The sequence below is a fragment of the Melopsittacus undulatus genome, chromosome 9, assembly GCF_012275295.1.
Source record: "Melopsittacus undulatus isolate bMelUnd1 chromosome 9, bMelUnd1.mat.Z, whole genome shotgun sequence".
In the NCBI taxonomy this organism is placed as follows: Eukaryota; Metazoa; Chordata; class Aves; order Psittaciformes; family Psittaculidae; genus Melopsittacus; species Melopsittacus undulatus.
Window position 1 is genome coordinate 32,768,791 of NC_047535.1, and position 16,088 is coordinate 32,784,878.

Consider the following 16,088-nt stretch of genomic DNA (forward strand, 5'->3'; position numbering starts at 1 on the left):
AAATTAATAAAGTGACTGGATTAAACTGCTGCACTGAATGCCTCACTTTGCCCTGACATGGACTGTATGCATTAAAGGTTTACACTGCTGTAATTGCTACAGAAGTGTTGCTATATGGATGCAAATTTCCTTAATGCAGGCAGGACTTAGATCAGACCACAGTGACTAATACAAAACCAATAAAAGAAACTGAATTATATGCAATTGTACTGGAGAGTGTGATACAGACAGAAAATGGTAATAGGAAAGTTAAGTGCCCAGTGAGTGCAAACTGATATACAATATCTTAAAATCACAAAGAGAGAAAATGAGAATGGTGAAATGATGTCACATATAGGTAGATAGAAGCATAAAAGCAATCTATAAACTATGCGATGGAGGACAAAGGGAGAGCAGGATTTTTTCAGATGGACAGCTTTTGCCTATTAGAAATTAGTAAGTGATTGAAGGCTAATTCCAATAAACAAACAATTTTGGTTTTCTTTTTATTTAAGTTTTTTTTTTGTCTCTGCTTTTATGTGTCATTGAAATATTTGTGTTTTAATAGGTACTCATTTTAATAGCATTACAATAATCTGAACATCTGCAGCTAGTAGGCATTAAAATACAATTACTTCCCTATATTTCAAGTTATTTTTGCAGTACCTCTGCCTAATTTTGTCATAACTATTAAAATGCAATGGATCAGTTCTTATCATTACCTGTTAACTGGCAACCTTGGGCTGAAGTGTTAAGCAGAAACAAGCCTGATGGCCTGGAAGCCTGGCTAGCAATTCAGTGAAGGCAAAGACATTTTAAGTCTGTCCTGAAAGCTAAATGACAGGCTGTGTAACTTTCCTAATCAAATAGAATTAAATACAAAACTATATTCCCACCACCCCTGGCACCCTTTGTTCAAACAAATTGCCTGATGTGCTGCTCAACAGTTTACTAAATATAGAACATTTCTTAGATTGGAGGTTTTAATTCTACCAAAAACTCAGCTTAGTTTATTAGAGAAATGATACCTTGTTTAGAGTACTGAGGAGCGCTGACACAGCATGAGGGCTCTCTCAGGATGAGAAATGATTCCTCTCCTGGTCTCAAACTGACTTCTGAAGAGGTGGACACCCAGAGGATAAGTGTATCCAAACGGCGACTTTGAGTTTGCTATTAAGAGTTAGAAGAAAGAGACCAAAGCACAGGCCAATAAAGATGCGGTTAGTTAATCTTTGATCAGCAAAGAAATACTCCTTAAAAGCACTCTGAAATGTGATCACTCTCACTATCATGCTAAGGGGGAGCAGAGGAAACAGCGTGGTACTCCTCCTTCCCTTCTTTATAGAGTTACAGTGATTTTTCATTCTAATCAAAAGAACATTAAAGAATCCATATTTTAAAAGTTCTTTGTGTAATGGTTCAATATTTGCTTCCAAATGCAATGCTGGATTTTTGTCAGCTCTGAAGCTGTGAAATTCATGGTAGTCATGACTGTTTTCATTGTATCAGCCATCAACTAGTGTTTCTTATGCAGCACCCTCAATGCATTCATGGAGTGGTGCTCCAGCAGCTTAGTTCGTTATGTAGAACTGTAAAAATCATCTGACATTTTAAATTTTAATATGATGAAGTAGGTTTAATATCATGCACTTTCATTTATGAGCTAGCTCAGACATCCCAAACATGTCCAGGAGTAAAAAAAGGTAAGTGCACTTAATCATAAACTTTGTCAGCAGTATCAGATGCAGCCAGATAAAACAATGAGCATAAATAACACTGGCTTATGAAGAAACAAAATTAAAACCAGCATACTCAAAAGATGAACAAGACAAAAAAGTCCCCCAAGAGCTTCAATTTCATGAAGGATTTCAGCCAGTATTTATGTTTGTCTGTATAAATATATGCTTTAATTCCTTCCTAGGTTAAGAATACTATTTTAAATCCAGTACTAATAATTCTACAGATCTATAAATACCCTGATGGGAAAACTCTGCATCTGTAATGAATACAAATGACCCCATGCAAAGGCACTTTGAGGAGAAAAAATAAAGAAAACAGTATATCAGTGACCTCCCACCAGAATGTTTTTGCATCTCAACATGAGGGCAATTGTGGACCTTGACATATTGAAAGCAAGTTTAAAACTCTTTAGATAATTCTAAAATAAAAAGGAAGAGTCAGAGAACATTCAAGTTGCCAATATTGTTGATTACCAATCCCACTCACGCTAATGGCTGGAAATCCTTAAGGGTGGTATTGCCTTCCAACTAACACACCTCCAAACACAAGTGTAAGTCACTCTTGAGTCAGCACACAATTATATTCTTTTTAAAGCTGCCATTTTCTTTATCTTCAATGCTTTACAATTCTATTAATTTCACATGAAACCTTCTATAATGTGATGTTAAAGAACAGTAAAAAGGGCAGTAGTTTGGATGTAAGCCATTATGTTTAAGGAGAAGGTGTTACCACTCCTGCAGATCACATAGGAATTTATGGCCTGAATCTAAAGGGATGATTCATATGAAATTGGATAAGATCCTCTTTGTAAGCAGAGAGCTTCTTTCAGATACAGGGAGACCATTCCCGTAGTTCATGACTCTGGATAAAGCTGATCCTGAGGGGCTGGGGGCTCTGACTTCTTAAGCCTGCTTCTTTTGCCAGTTACTATACTGATAAAAAGCATTTCCAGGAGGGAAGAAATGCAGACAGTTGTTTCTTAATTGCTTTCAAGCTAATATTTGGAAAGTCATTGTAGCGCTATCTAGTAAGGACATTTGAAGATCTCTTTCTAGATGTCATCCATGATTCTACAGTTCTAAAATTGAGGGAATTTGGAGATGCTGGAACTCACATTGATTAAGGATGCTATTGCTAACTCTAACTTACCCTGCTGCTGACTTAGCTACACTGAATATTGTAAGACCAACAGCATGCACTAAGAGAAATCTGCTCTTCATCTGCAGCACACAAGCAAAAATAAGTGATGAGACAAAATGAATAGTTTTTAAATTGTGAAAATAAAATGTTCACAACTCAAAAATTACTTAGAAAAGTTTGCACAGTCCCTACTAATGCTAGCTCTTTTCTAGTACATGCATTACTCACTCTCCATCTATATATTATTATTATCCCTACTAAGCTCACTGCAGAGCCAAGGGTCTCTGGCTGAGTTCCTGGCATCATACTGAATGATTCAGCCTTCCTTAGGATGTTTTGATGGGGTCTTGATACTTTTAGCAATGTTGATCTTTCTTGTGACCTTATCACAAACAATGATTATCTCCACAGCTGGCACTTTCCCACATTCTTCAATAATTTTGTCAAAGTTTTTTTGACAGCAATGCGCTGGCGGGATAGAAGATAACATCTTTAACTTCAGGGTTAGAATAAATCAAATATTAGGTTTTCTACACACTGAAATCTTGCACATAGCTATCTTCAGAAATTTGCAAATTTCAGAAGGTGCAAGAGAAGGATTTACTGGTTTTGCTGTATTTTGATAAACTTTGTTCTATTGGATACTTTTCCTGTTAATTAATTTTTCTTTTACAAATTCAGGTAAGCTATTATTCTGTTGAATTGAGGCTGTTTCAAAGCCTTTCCAGAAATAAACACTGGAATGAAAGTATCATAAGATACTAATGAAAAACAGAATTGTTTTGTCATTTTCAAGCCCATGCTTTATACTAAGCTTTCTCTCATTCCTATCACATGGATGTCAGATGGAATAATAAAATTAAAAATTACCTACAGATTTGGGTTCCTATTGCAGAGGTGTTTTTTTCTGTAAATCTTACCAAGTTTGTATATAAAATTAGAATTAAAATATCCCAAACCTTCCAATCCTTATTATTTAAAAGCAGCTAATCAGTGAGGTTTAGGTTTACATCAGTACTGGTTTTATACTAATCACACATGACCATCTCTTTATCTTTTGTTCCCTTAATCCCATTGCCCAAAATATTGCTTTCTGATTGTGAATATTTCAGAAACATTCAAACACTCTTGCAGTTCTGGAATGCAAAATTGTTCAAATAGCCTTCTCTTTGCTATTAGCAGTTTCTGGATAATGCAGTCAATCTCCCCAAAAAACGCTCATTACTGGAAATAGAGTTATATTGGTTTTTTTTTTCCTATGAATTTTTAAGTAATTTTTATTATGTCATTCTGTGTATGAAATAAATGTGATTTAAACAGTTGTGCCCTCTACTGGCATAAAGGAAATAATGAAAAAAAAAAGGAGGAAGAAATTCCTTGTTGCTAGAAGTATCAAACCACAGTGTCAAAATCAGCTTTTTGTTGTTGTGTTTGTGTTTTGTTGGGTTTTTTTGCATTACACGTTAGTCATGTTTGAAGGCTAGATTATTTTCAGTATTAAATCTTAGCACATTAATTATTTTCAACATTAAATCCCAGCACATTTATTCCTCAGAGATTATTTTTTTAAATTTATATATATATTTTTTTTCTTTTTTTAATAAAAAGAACCATTTACACTGTTAAGGCAGTATAAGATGGCCTTGCCATAGATGAATACAGTGGTGTGGATGGTCTGTTGACACAGTTAAGAATAGCTTCTTTTTTATGAGACTTTTAAGGCAGTGAGTATGAGAGCAAAGCCATATGACAAAATGCCTTAGAAAGTTCAGCACAACTTTGGAGCTTTCAACTATTTAAAAGAAAGTCTGTAGGAGTTGATGCATAATGTGAAGTAGAATATAGAATTTCATATAATACAGGGGCATTCAGACTTCACCTCTGCTGAAATGCTTCTAACCAATCCTTCATCTTCCATTAAAAAGAAAGCTTATAATTTTCTGTCCTATGCCCCACTATTCAAGTTGTCAACTGGCATTACACTTGAATAACAAAGAAACAAAAACATACCCTTCGGTAAGAAACTTTCATACTGCACCTTCCCAGCGTGGGCAGGATCAGTCACTGACGCTAATTGAAATAGTAATTGACATATTTATACCATCATATAAAATCCATTCAACACAGTGGCAAAAATGTTCTTGTCTAAAATAGCTGTAGCATCGACGTGTAGAATAGTGAGAGACTGAAAGTCAGCTCCATACTTATCTTTTATCCTAATAAGAACATTTCATGTTCCTCATTTTTCACCTTTTAAAATGTGGTAGCTAGGGACTACAGATTAAATGGATACCAGACTCCATTGATCAGAGGAGGAGAAAGAAGAAAAATAATTACCTTCCAGAAAACTTGATAATTAACAGATGAAGAGGCCAACATACTCTTAGCCTTTCCTTTGGCTCCAACATTGTTCTGTGGTGGAAAGGGAGTTTATTTACCAGAGAAAGCAAAATCATTAATCATGGAATTAAGTTATAACATACCCTATAACTGGCTTTATTCGTAAGTAACTGCATCTAGAAATGAGGTAGGGACAAATAGCATGGGGTCAGCCTTTCAGAAATCTAAATCCACTATTAAGTGCTTCATTGCCAGAGAAAACTACACTACCAAAATGAGCTGTAATCATACATGAATGCAGAGGATAGACTCTTGTGCTACAACACAATTCTTTCTGCCAGCTTCTCTACATAACTGTGTTATAATAAACGCAAATATTAATATCTGAGGCACGACTATTGCGTTGAATTGCTGTACATTTCTGTTGTGTGCTTAAAGCTAAAGATGCAGCAGTATGGGTGGGTAAAACAAAGGATAATGACCCACAGGAGAAAGCAGGAGTTCTAGGCAGAAAGAAACAAAGTCAGAGGCAGATAAAGGGATTTGAAACGGTAGGGGCACAAAATAGAAAACTACACTATGCCACTGGTACCCACAAACACTGTCACAAAATTAATGTAGGAATGCTGCAGATGCACAACTTTTATAGGTTTTGTATGAAACTATAGGGAAGGTTTTAACTGAAGTAAAAAAAAAAGGTGAAGGGGATGAAACTGGAAGAGGAGGTACAGAAAACAGATGTTTTTGTGCAGCTAAGAACACATGAAGCCCATGTACAGAAAAGGTGGAGAAGAAAGGTGGTAGAAAGGGATGTCTGTTCAAATGGAAAAAATAATTGCCAACTGCCAGGCCTAATGTGCTCTGTGCTGCTCGTGACATGGCAGCCTGGACCACCAGTCACCTCCTGAGCACTCAAGGTGAATGCTGCCATGACAGATGCATTAAGCACAAGAAAAGACAATTGAACTCTGAGAACCAGGGTCCATCATTGCTCAGACTGCTGCATAAAATGCTCAGGACTAAGAGCAATGCCAGCTGACCCCAGGCACCATGGGAGCCCTGCCTGCCCCAGGATGGGTATCTCCTATAGCAAGGAACAGGGGATGACATCAGCCTGGCTATGACCTTCTCTGCCCCGAACCTGCAACCCCGAACACTCCCTGTCTCTATGCAGCTTTTGCAGGCAAGTTCAGTTCTTGCTCTTGAGCTGTATGGGACAATATGAACTTCATTAGTGGACTCCAACTTATTAATTGGTGACAATAATTAGCCAGCACACCTAGGTCTTTAGGCACCTTGGTTATGTGCATGAGCTGATTTAAATCTTATATATATTCATGCCATTTCATCCAGCCAAGAGCTGCTTCCTCAGCCATCTGTCTGGTTTCTGTGTTCCGACACACACACAGCCCACTGTGAACCATTGGGGAAATAAGTTTCCTTTCCTCTCACTTCCCGTTGAAATCAAGCATTTGTTGTGGCTGTTATTCATGCAGTGGAAATGCAGAAAAGCACATCTGAGAGGAAGTGCTAAACTTGCTTGGCCAAACCTTGCTCGTGCCCTAAGAGATAAAGAGAGACCATGCTGGATCCTTCTCTGCAGACACCTGGCTCAGTAAATTAACCACTGTGATTTATTCAGATGATTTGACGAACAGAAGCATCTAACTTCCAGTAACAGACTCACTCCACCGGGCCACCTATGAGATGACTCCTCTTATCTCCTTAATAGTATATTTGTTATTTTTATCTTGCACTGTGGTGAAGCTGGAGTTGCACCACCTCAAATGTCAGGCACACTCACATGGTCAGTGAGGGCAGTGCTAGGCTGTGACAGAGGTGCTAGGTCAGCTCCTTAGAACATACACCTCTCAAGGGAGCTCAGATGAACCTAAAACCTACAAAAAAAACCTAGACCCCATTTTGTGACCACCCAAAAAGAACAGATGAACCTAGAAACCACTGTTGCAATTACCTGAGCAGCTTGTTGCACTGACTTAGGTGAGCTTCGAAGTGCCCAATGGCACTTTGGACCCAGTGGCAAGAGCCTGCAGTATGCCATAGCAACTTCTAGCACATTATAATCTATGACTGATAAAACTTGATCTCTCAATAACTTAATTCAAGTACTCAGCTATCTGCAGCTAGTTTTCTTCCTCTTTTGTCTGGTTCTTGTTTTGTAAATTTTTCCCTTTCTGTTGCAGTGATTTTGGCTGTTATGGGAACTTTGCAGAAGAGAAAAATAAACAGATCAGTGTTTCATGATGTGCTTTCTGTTTAGAAGTTTGTTTTCCTTTCTTCTTCTATTGCATCAATATTAACATGTCGATACGTAAGTAAAATAAATAAAGCCTATAAATACATTCTTTCTTTTTTTTTTTTTTAAATCATGAAACGTCAAAGTTACAGTTCCCACAGCAACTGCACAATGTGCACATACATTAAAGGTAGGGATATTACCACCCAAGGCAGCAATCAAATATGCATGAGGGACTTACATCACACTTGGAGAACTGTGCAAGTTTGAAATCCCAGAATCATGTCTCCTCAGTTCTGTCCATGTTAGTACACTGGGAGATGTCATTCCCTGTGGGCACAGTGGAATTGGATCTTGCATACGCTGAAGTGCCTGGGGAATAATAGGGTGGTGGTACTTTTACTATTGAACCAACTGGCCTCGAAGTCACTCTTGAGCTAAAGATGCCCTGGATAAAATCATTACTGTTAATTAGCTGAAATCCACAGCCAGAAGGTGTCATAACAACCAAAGAATTATGAACAGAAATTATTATTCACAGTCCTGATGATCCTTAAATGCTAGGAATTAATTTCTTGCAGTTTGATTGATTGAACAGGAAGGAACATTGTTGAAGCTCATGCCATGTCTTTGCTGTATCTTTTACAAGCCATGAAATTTCATCGAATAAAAGGATGCTTAGCTTCCTGGTTTCTTGATCTCCATCAGCTACTGGCTAATCAAAGTTTATTTTTCTAGGTCATGAATTCAGCATCTCAGCACCTAACCATCCCCGGCACTGTCAGCCCAGGTCTAAGTCTGGATTGTTGTCTGCTCCCTTATAACTGGTGTTCTCTTCTCTGTGCCTTGCAATTTTAAGCCAAAGTTTTCAACTGTATGCAGTGCTGCCATTGTATCCTGAGCCAGGAATTCTGGCGTCTCCCTTAGCAAGTTTAATGTTGCTCGGTAATCAAATGCATGCTTCCTGCTGGCTAATGAAAAACAGCCCAGAGACCCCAGTTCTCTGTGAGGTGCCTTCAGTGAAGAATAGTGAATTCAGATTTAAAAATTTAACAGCACAGAGTATTTTCCTTTTCGTGGTCTCTCATGACAAAGAGTAGGAACTGTGGGCATCAAATTTCAGTGATAAAAAGAGAAGCAGCATGCCATCCAGTGACTAAGTGTCTCGGTACTGTTAATCTCTTACAAGTGAGTAATTAAAAGGAACAGGAGGATCTGAGAATCTGAAAAGAGCAGCCATTAGCATGTTCAACTATAAGCAGCTAGATATTTTATTGGAAAAAGTGGGCAAGTGGTTAAATGTCAGGATAGGACTTTAAGTACTTTCAAGTGTATCTATTCCAAGTGTCTTCTTGAACAGGTACCAGCCTGCTTAAAGAACAATTTTTTTGTAATTTGATTGAAAATTTAGGAAGTGCAAATTAAGACATCACATATACACAGAGTTTTAGCCAACTTCATCATTTCACTGCTTGAATGACTTCTGGATTTGGCTGTTCACTTTGTGCGGTCAACAAATATCAGTCTCTAAATCTGAAAAAATATTGTTTTTTTTTTTATTTTTCTATTTCAAAATGAGGAAATAAATGAATTCACAGTGGACTGAGGGTGAAGGACAGTTAGTTTGTCTTGTTGCTGTGGCTTCCACTGTGAATAATGTGCTATTTAGATTTTTCCCCTATGTCAGTCTACAGAATGAAAACCCAGAAGGTTCTATGAAGTCTATGCCTTTAAGACTTGCTGCAAAGTTTGTTGTCTTTAGATGGAATAGAGAAAGTGACACTGTGAAAACCTAATAGGTACACAGAAATCACTAAGACAAATTTGCCATGTACACACACACAACCACATTTTTTCCTCATGGACAGCAGGAGAGAAGAGCACGTACAGGAAATCAGTATTGCTTGCTACATATTCATGCTTGATTTTTTGAATTATTAGTGTTCAGGAGCCACGTGTGCATTTGCATACCATCTCAATTGCAGTACCTCTACTCTGGCAGTATTCCTCCAGAACACATACTCAAGAGAGAAAGGAGAAAGCTATCTGAACTGACACCTTGAACTTCCATATAAGAAAGGGGTTTTGCATTATCATCCGTATTATTGTATTCAACATCAACATGTGCGATGTTTTGTGTGAATACCAGAGCCCATGGTCTGTTCTGTAGAGAACATATTAGATTTGTTTTGTTAGAAATAAGTGCGATTAGCATAAATTGACCTGAACAACAGTAACAAAATTGGAAAGTAATTGTATCCAAGCACCATTGTTTTTGTGGAGCAAGTTTTAGCTGCACTGTGAAATATGCCTTTTTAAAAGCCTTTTTTTTAACCCCTCTGAAAAGCAGCAGGTATTGCCAGCCAGATAATTTTTCAAAAATGTTCCAGGATTTCTTATGGATATTAATTTCTGTTTAAGTCTCTCCAAACTTTGGCAGAAAGACAAGTTTCATTTTTCTTTAACAAGTCCTTTAGTTGTGCAGATGTTGTAGCCAGATTGGCAATAAATTTTGCTGTAACAGTTAATTCAACTTAGGGAAAGATGGTGTTACTTAATATTCTGATTCTGTGTCACCTTTTGAACCTTAATTTATAGGTGATGTATTTTATAGTTAGCATTCTGTGGAAATCTGCAAAACCTATTAGATTTTTATGTTCTCTGCCAATGAAAGTCTTATTGTTCTAAATAATTATCTTCAAATTACGAACATTGCCCATTGTGTCAAGTGAAAAGTCCATTTTGATTACACTTCTCTATTGTCAATTTTGTTTCTCCTTTATTGGCCTGATTAAAAGCTACTGAAATGAGAGAAAAATGAATACTCTCATTGACTTAAGTGGCTTTGAAGCAGTTTTAAAATAGTTACTTCACAGTGGTTCCTTATTACACTTGAGAAAAGATGGTGTTTTTTTCTGTTTCCATTTTGCCTTGTCAACAGTATTTTGCCTAAAGATCAGAAATCTATCTTTGCACTCTCATAACCTCCACCATCTGCACTAGTAACAGCCCATGAACTGCAACAGTTCATTTTCAGTTCAGAAAAAGACCTTCTGACTTCATAAAATACATTTGATATTCCTATGAAATAGAGTGTGGCCTTTACCCTGGGCATTGTACGTGTCTCTGTAAAGTCAGTTTGGGCTGCATTTCAAGCAATGCTCAAGATTTGCCTTTTTTCTTTTCCACCCATTCAGCAGATAATCTAGGTCAGTGACTTTCATCTGTTCCACTGACTGTTGGGAGTCTGCACATGGCTTCTCAAAGCAGTAAAGCAGACCAGACCTGCTCCCATTTAGTCAACATCCACTGTACAGAGCTCTGCATCCTCCGCAGGATGTATTTGGGACGTCCCCAGATCCCCAAAGCGCTATTCTGGCTGTAGTGTTCCTGCCAGACTCTGCGGGAGTGCTTCCTCCAGTCTTGGCATCTGCTGTTGGCTGATGCACAGCTGATGAAGTTATCATATTTAAGCTGCCAGTTTTGGCAGCTGTGTTCTGTAATTCAAAGACTTTGAATTTGGGGGTTCAGATATTTGACCAGCAGTAATATAAAATGACAAGTGATTGGTATAATTGCACAATATTCATGACAACTAACATTTTCAAAGAGCACATCAGAATCTTTACATCTCTAAGAACTGAATCAGAGTTCCAAAGCGTGCTTACTTTTAATAGGTGGTTTTGCTGCAGCAGCCAGACTTACTGTGATCTCAGGGAATTTTGTTTTACTTCAGTGCTTCAGTAAGTACAGGATCTGTCCCAAACACAGAAAAATAACATTCTTGCTGCAGACAAAGCAATCCTATTCAAAGGGGGTGTTTGCATTCTAAACACAAGCCTTTCTGCTGGAGGAAATCCCTGGGAGATTTTCTGTTGTATGAATGATACTGAATAAGAACCATGCTGCACATAGATCCGGTTGCTTGTAACCAGGTGTTACAGTCCTAGGCTGGTGCTTGCTTTCCTAGCTAGGAACCTTGCTTTGTCTAGGTGAGTGGCTTCCTCTCCCCTTCCTTCCCCTTACGCAGGCTTGGACCTACAGTAGCTCAGGTTTGTGCTTCCCAGCTCATCTGCAGAGGAGGTCTCTATGATACACTGGTCATTAGATACTAGCATTTATCTATTCTGTGGCATCTCTTTTTCCTGCACTTTTAATCCTGCTTGCCAGGCTCTCTGGCATCCCAGGTGACTGTATGATTGCAGAGTACAATGGTCTGTTGAATTTTAACCAAATTTTGCCTAAAAGTCAGGTGTATCCAACATTCAAGACATTAAGACTGTGGGAAGAACATAGGAGCGTACATAGAAGTTTATATTCAGCTATTGCGCTCAGAGTTACCAGCAAAAACTTGCTCAAGGGGAAACAGCACACACCAATAAGTATGTAAACAATATCTCAGCCCATAGAAATTAGGAGAAAAAGAGAGATACAGTGCTGCTGCAGTCCCTAGCCAAGCCTCGCTTTCCTGAAGCTCAGAAAATAGCAGCTTCTTGCCTTAAATACTTGTTTGTTCTCACAGGGATTTAGGGAAGCTTCCATGCAGATTCTGAATTAGACCTACTATTCATCCTTGTGAATTTTTACAGTCCTTTAGAAAGCCAGGCTGAAAGAAAAATAGCTGAAGTTTTCTTACATGGCAGATCACTTTCTGTTGCACTGCAATAAAATGGTTGGCACTCAGTAGAGCTAAATTAATAAACTTTTTTAGTATGGCTTGAAGTTACAGCTGCTATATGCTGGAGTAGATGGATAATTGGAGTGGTCAGAGTTGTATCTGCAGTGCTGTGAAATTGATGTAGTAATTCTGGACCAAAAATTATCTAAATTTAGGAGAAAGCTTAAGCATATGCATAATGTATCTTCCTGAATTCTGCTGAGACCTCCAGGGAATTGGATTGTGAGTTAGTAAACTGTTAATTAAAATTTGCAAGACAAGAAAAAAAAATTCATTAACTAGGTCTATTGACAGCTTCCATGATAAGGTAAACAACAGCCTATAATCATGAACAGATCGTGCAGAAATATGCCTGGGTTTGCTTATATGCGTTCTAATAGAGCCATTGAAAAGGAATTGCAAATAGAGGCAAAAAAGGACATAGATCTCATATGTCACTTTTTATAGAGTTGATTTGTATTTTGATTCTTTTTGCTGTGAAGGTTGCTAAGAGTTATGGCTGTCTGAGGGTCAACAAATTTCAGAAGGAGCTAGCCCTCTCCATCGGCCTGAAAAAAAATCCCAGACCCTTGAGCTTTGAAATTCATGACACCCATATGGAAAAGTATCATTTGCAGTGATTTATTCTGACAGTTACATTATTGGGTGCATGTTAACCAGGACAAATAGCTGTACAGGAGAGGAGTACAAGGAGCTGCAAATTACACTTTTAGAAACTTTTCTCTGTATGGTATGCTGGTAACAGAGAACAGGCAATGGCTTTTCATAGGTTAAGGTTTCATCAGCAAACTTGCATCAGTCACTCCTGGCTTTACCAGCCATAAATAGGTAGACCATACCAAACCCCCACTGCCAAATCTTTACACCAAGCACTCTTTACACCAGGCTGTTCCATTGGGCTCCTAAAAGCTTTAGCTACGTAATAAGTTCGAATGCACAGAGAGCAGAAATAGCAAATATTAATGTGGTGTCACTGTAATTTCTTTTATTACTTCCTCCTTCAAGGTTATTGCATAATCTGGCACAATACAATACATTGCTTTATCTTTCCTTTTGCACAAAATGTCCCTTTATGTCAAATCTGGTTTGCATACTTGCAGTCATAGAGCAATTCCTCTCACTCAGAGAAACAGTGAGAGTGTGAGGTTGTTGGCACATCTCCAGTACCATTGTTAAAAATTATGACATGACTGTCAAACCTTATTATCAGCTTTTAGGAATCTCTGTGAGATCCTGTAAGCACAGCTGTTTGGCTTTTCTCTGAAACACTGTTCTTAGAAGGCAAGAGAAAGAGGGAATATGGTTTCCCTTTAGGAGAAATCATTGAATGCTTGCACAAAGCCACAGCAATCAGGGTTTTTCTGGGGGGTCCACTCTAGTTATTTTGGGGTGCCATAGCTTTGTTCCCAGCCTTGCAACAGCTTGGCTGCTTTTTAGATCACTACAAGGACATTTTGGCTAGTGGCTCATAGCAGCAAGCCAAGAAAGAATGCTGGCCCAAACTGAAATTTCTAAATTGGAAAGGAGGCGGGAGCAGAAGAGGAGAGGGTTGTGAAAGGGCTGTGCAGTGTTACAGTAACCTGCATTCCTTGGTTTGACTTGACTGTCCCTGTGCTTTCCACCCTGTAAGACAGAACCTACCTTATGGCAACCTACCTTAACCGACAGAAGCATATCCTGCCCTTTACCCCCATATCACACCTTGTCTCGCATTGCAGAGCACTCTCACACTGCATGAATTGGTTCTTCCCAGATGAAAATAAACTGGAAGATATCCCCAGAGGAGCACACCTAATGCACACCTTCAGGAAAGAGCTATTCAGCCCATGGGATGAGACTAGCCCTGTTTTGCAGTAAAAAGCCCCAGGATAGCGCAGAGCAAACATCAGGTCCTCTCCACAAGCTACAGACTGGCCCAAGCAGCTGGTGAAGACCTAGCTCCATGGACCAGAACGTGTAGTGCTTAGTATGACAAGAGACAGACCATCATGGTGAATGAGTCAGAAAACAGCAATCCTTGTGTTGAATGGTAGTTTCAGAACATAAACTTATCCATTGTCATATACTTTTCTGCATTACATCAAAACGGAGATTTGACAAGAGGTTTGAAATGCTGCAATGAAGAGGTTTGAAACGCTGCAAAGAAGTAGCATTGCAGTTACCTGCTGAGCAGAGAGGTAAAAGTCTGCAGACTCACCAGACAATGGAGAGTGATTATCACATGCATGCGTAAACAGAAGTATTTGCTTCATATCCCCACTGCTAATCTGCCACTGGAGAGGTATTCTGTAGTTTTAAGATAAGATGTTCAGCAGGCCTCTATCTCACACCCTAATGGCACAAAAAAATAATAGATATTACATTTCACATGCTGTTTCTTCAAGTCTGGATTGTCCCTCTCCTGCTGGCCTTATCAAAACTCCTGTTGTAATTGGCAAGTTTTCATTTCAGTGGGAATCTTGGGGGTGGGAGGAAGGTCATTGATTTCTTGCAACAGATTCAATCTTTTTACATGCCTGACTTCCCTAAATCACTACAAGTAGGAAACTATTTTCAAAATTTCTCAAGAGCCCTGAATGTATTGATTGAGTCTAACTTTGACTTCAGACATTAAACTCTTTCTTTCCTTGCAAAAAACAACCCTAACCTTCTATAAGGCTACTTGGTTTTAGCTGGCAATCTGTTCTTGCTTTATTTATGCTTTTCTCAATAACATTCTATTTAAACCTTTGATAGCTTGTTCAGAAGTTCCTTATTATCTTTTTCATGTTTGCCAATGAAAGCTAAGTTTGAATTTTCTCTCTTTGTGTTGGTTAAATTACTAGCCCAAACCAGTTGCTTTATTTTGTGCTAAATAGTAGCATATTGCCTGTGTAGTCATGTTTGTAATTATTTCTCCTAGATCGCACTATCCCCCATTAAACTGCAGGAACTTTGAAACTCTGAAGTTGGTTAATGGGGAAAAAACCCTTCACTGTTGGATAAATCTTATTGGTAATATCTTCCCCTGCCTTTATAAATATATTCTGAGAGTTAATGCAGTTAGCACGAAGATTAATTATAGTGTTTTACCTCATTTCCCCCAATCTATTACAGTGAACAGTTCTATTAGAACTGTAGATGTGGTCCATCACTTCAATAGCATCCAATCTGGTTTTTAAGCCATGTAGGTGCTTAGGATGCAGAATATCTGAAGTCTACAGTGTTCCCCAGGAAGAAGGCTTACAGACTCTGAACTATGTATTTTGAAAACCAGATTAACTATGTGGAGTTTACCTGGAGTACATGGAATAGTTTACAAAATAGCAGCAAAATATACAGGAAAATGAATTCTTTCTTTCAGTTAGGCTAGAGAATTCAACCCTGTTGTAATGTCTTTGTCACTCAGAAAGTTGAAAATTGCTCTCCTAGACAGTAGCTATCTGGGGGAAAAAAGTAATGCCTATTATAAATGGTAAAAGGAACAAACATTGAAGAAAGCCTTCCATATGGAACAGAGCCTTAAGTTGGTCACATTAATTATTTTTTTTTGTGCTCACTCTTGAATGGAGTTAAGCCAAATCTTAATTATCAGCTTTATGTGTAATTTAAAAGAAGTAGATGTGTTTGAAAAACATTTGATGATTTTTAACAAAAAATAGACAACATTGGATAGTCAAAGGCTTCTTTTTATAGGGAAAAAAATGGAAGATTTGTATAAAATAATTTGAAAATGTGTGGAAATGTGAAGCTATTTCAACAGATAGTATTAGTCATTTTTGTCCTCCTGTGGCTTCCTTTTGTTCCATGTACTTGTGTTGTGCTTTAACCCTAATTGGCAGCTAAGTACCAGGCAGCCACTCACTCACTTCCCTCCAAGTGGGATGGGGAGGAGAATCAGATAAAAAAAGTAAAATCCATGGGTTGAGATGAGAACAGTTTAACAACTGAAATTAAGTAAAATATAATAAACCC